This window comes from Arachis ipaensis, chromosome B09, assembly GCF_000816755.2.
Source record: "Arachis ipaensis cultivar K30076 chromosome B09, Araip1.1, whole genome shotgun sequence".
Lineage (NCBI taxonomy): Eukaryota > Viridiplantae > Streptophyta > Magnoliopsida > Fabales > Fabaceae > Arachis > Arachis ipaensis.
In genome coordinates this window covers 135,165,310-135,169,323 of record NC_029793.2, presented here as the reverse complement: position 1 = coordinate 135,169,323, position 4,014 = coordinate 135,165,310, and positions in this window count along the sequence as shown.

Here is a 4,014-nt window from a genome sequence, read left to right as displayed (position 1 = left end):
ACATATTTTGTTATTCACATATATTTTGAGGATGTAAATTAAATTTTATTAATTTAATTAAAATAATAACATAATTATAATACTCTGCTTGAAGATGTGAAATATGATTGAGATTTCTTAAAAGACGTGAATAGGAATTACTATTAGCCTAAGCACGAGTGATAATAATCATGCTGTAGCCTTGTGGGGTATGTATGATTGTATCTCTGAGTTTGGTGGAGTTGGAAGTTATGCTTTTATAATTCTTTTCATGAGATTTCCTTTTGATCTTAGGTAATTTTAATTTCTTTCATAATTTTCCGTTAAAGTAATAATTTCCTATTGCTTTATAGTGTAAAAAAATAAAATAAATTATAACAAAAATAGAATTTAAATTTTCTTCAAAAAAAATTTAAGATAGATTTACATGCAAGTAAGCAGCTATGCAAGGAATATCTAATAATAGAAATTATTTTTTAATCCCTGGTTTTCGAATTTTCCTATATCTTATTGGATATAAACTTCTTTTGGGAGTGAGTGGTTAATGAATATTTCATCTTAATGTAAAATTAAGTGTAAATGATATCTAATAGAGAAAATATATGGAGTTAAACTTTTTTTATACCCAACTTTAACCTTTTGTTTTGAATGATTTTTTATATTCACCTTTTTTTTTTCACTTACACTTATTAAGATCTCTGACATCAATTCTAAATACATATTATTTGTTTTTCTTTCATGACTTTCAATAAAAACACCACAGATTTTGACATTAAAGAAGAACAATGTAATAACAATGAAGAACATACATGTTTTCACATTAAAGAAGAAGCTAAATAGACAAAGACAATAAAGATGAATGAAGAAGAAGATAGAAGATAATAAAGAATATGAACACGATGGAGGAACCTAAAATAATTGAAAAAGTACCGAAAAAGACAATTTTGAATACTTTATTCCATCTTCAAATATTTTTTTAAAAGATTTTAGATGTTTATGTAGATATTAATGTGAATTAAAAATAAAGTAAAAAATGACTTTTTTTGACGGTTAACTAATATTTTAGTTGGACTCATAGTAGTAATAAAAACTGAGTACTTGCTTGATTAACAAAAATAACATCTTGCTCGCCTTCTTCTACATCTTTATCGTCGTTTTGCATTTAATTGAAACTTTGCTACATTCTATGCATGCATGTGGAGGATGATTTTTCAAAAGTCCCAATTGTTGGGTATCCATGATGTGGATTTCTCATGGAAGCAAGTGACAAGGTTTATTGTTTCATGAAGGAGGAATAACTGTAAACAATATTGTATAAAAGAAATTTTAGAAGCTGGAATAATTTGGTTTAACATTTTAAAAATAGGGATTAATTTGAGATCTTTCATGAAGTGTTTTTTTTTTTTTCCCTTAAAAATTAAAAGTCAAAACAAATATATAAATATGTAAATATTAATATATAGTTGAGATAATAAATAAATATTTTATGAATAATATTCTGCAACTATGTGATTTATCGAATTAAGTTTAACAAAGTCATTTACATACACGCTCCTTAATGTGTAATAGACTTTTAACGTAAACGACTTCTCTTTCGACATTTTTTTATGGATTTTGTTTTTTTTTTTTCTGTACTCTCTGCGAATTTTTTTTATTTCTCTGTATTTTTTGTGGATTTTTGTTTTTAGGATGAATGTTGTTTGATCTAAATTTGTTTTTGATCAAACAGTAAAATCAAACAATGAAATCAAATTCATATAGGTTTTTCGTATTTGAAAACAATGAATGATGAAAGTTTAGTTCAGTTGAATTAGGACGAATTGAATTATTGTTTTGAATCGAATTAAGTGGACGAGGTTTTGTTTGTTTCTAGTTAATGTAGTTCCTTAGTAGTTGATATTTGTGTAATTGTTTTGTCTACGAGTTGAATAATTTCGTTTTTTTTTTTTTTTTTTTTTGTAAAAATCAGTGTTCATGGTTGAAGGTTTGAATTTGAATGGAATGTAGGATTTTTGAATTGTTTTTTCGATGAATCTATTTATGTTACGTTTAATGATAGTTTTGGTGTAAACTATTTTTGATGTTGTGCTTATAAGTTTTTGGTGTTTTTGCAGTGTCAGTTTGTCCCAAAAGTTAGAATGACTTTAACACACTTGAAGAAGAAGCTGCTGCTACTTTTTCTTCTCTTTATCCTTTTTCCTCATTTTTTTCTTTCATTATTGTTATTGTCATCATCTTGTCTTCTTTTTATAAGTATAAACACTTCAAATTTAGAATGCACTGAAATTTCTTAATGATGATATACACAAACAAATTCAGTTCAAAACAAGTTCAGACTAAAAGTACACCTTATTTAAATTTAGAATGCATCGAAATTCAAATCCAAAATACACCTAAATTACTTAATGATAACGATACACAAACAAACTCAATTTAAAACAAGTACAAACCAAAAAGTTCACTTTATTTAAATCTAGAATACATTGAAATTACTTAATGATAACTCAAAACTCCTCTTCTTCCTCCTCCTCCTCCTCATTTACTAACAAGAAAAATCAAATAAAGAAGGAGAAGAAACACATCATGTTGCAAAATCACTAAAAAGAGGAGGAGAAAAAGAAAAAATGCAGTAACAACAACAACAAAAGAACGACGATAAGAAAGAAACACGCGAAAAAGAAGAAGGAACGTGAAGAAGAAGAAGGACCCCGAAAAAAGGGGAAGAGGAACACGAAGAAGAAGGAGGTAAAATACAAAGAAGAAGAAAAAAAAAGAAAAAAAAAAGACAAACACAGTAATATTTACGTAGTTGGAGCGTGTATTTACACTTCAGTACTTCACTAATGAAACTGATTTTTGTTGGATTTGAACCAACTTAATTATCAAAAAGACTTGACGTGTAACGTAACTAATATTTTATATATTGATTTGTTATATCTATCTTATCTTTTCCCCTTGTGTGGATAAAGTAATATTACAAACTATCAGTTAAAGAAAATTTCTTTATTAGTATCAAAATCATGCTTTAATTTAACTTATAACTTAAACTTAAAAAAAAATTAAAATTTTAGTATTAAATTAAGTCACTCTAAAAATATGAAAATGGAAAATATTAAATGTAAATATATATAATTAAAAGAAATATTTTCTTAAATATGGAGAACCATGTTAGATTTTATTGGCAGGAACTAGGATATACTAATATAATAAGGATATAATAGGTAAATAAATTAATAATAATGCTCCATATCCATATAAAATATTTATCTAAATCATCCAAGCAGCTTAGGTTAATGCGCCTCTCCCCTCCTCCAAGTTACGTAAAATATACACGCACCCCTCTCTTCCTTTTATCAATGTAATAGATAAACCTTTTTTTTAACATAAACATTCTTCTTCCTCTTCTCTTCTTCAACGTTAACGATTTTTATTGTAATTTTCGGATCTACAATTTTTGCTGTTCATCGTTCTTCTTTTTTCTTTTTTCTGTTCGTTGTTCTTCTCTGCTGCTCATCCTTCTCCTTCCTATTATTTTTCGTTTTCTTCTTCAATTTTGTGGATTTATCTTTTTCGTTTTCAGATTTCAATATTCTATCAAAACAATGAATGATTAAACTTCAAATCAGTTGAATGAGAGCGTTTTGGATTATTCTTCTGAAACGAATTAAGCGGACGAGGTTTGGATTTTTTTTAATCGAATTGAATGGAATGCGATTGTTAAATTGAATTGAATTGAATGTACGCATATGTTCTGAATTGAATTGAATTGATAATTTATCAATTGTAGACACAGGTGTTTTGAATTTATATAATGGATAATATTTTGTTCATTTAGTACTATACAATTGTTTCACCATAATAACGTGTTTGGTTCATTCTGCAGAAAGTTGTTTGAATTTGGTTTTATATAATGGATAATGTTCCATTTATTTAGTACTATACATTTGTTTCACCATAATGACGTGTTCGGTTCATTATGCAGAAAGCTGTTTGAATTTGATTTTATATAATAGATAATGTTCCATTCATTTAGTA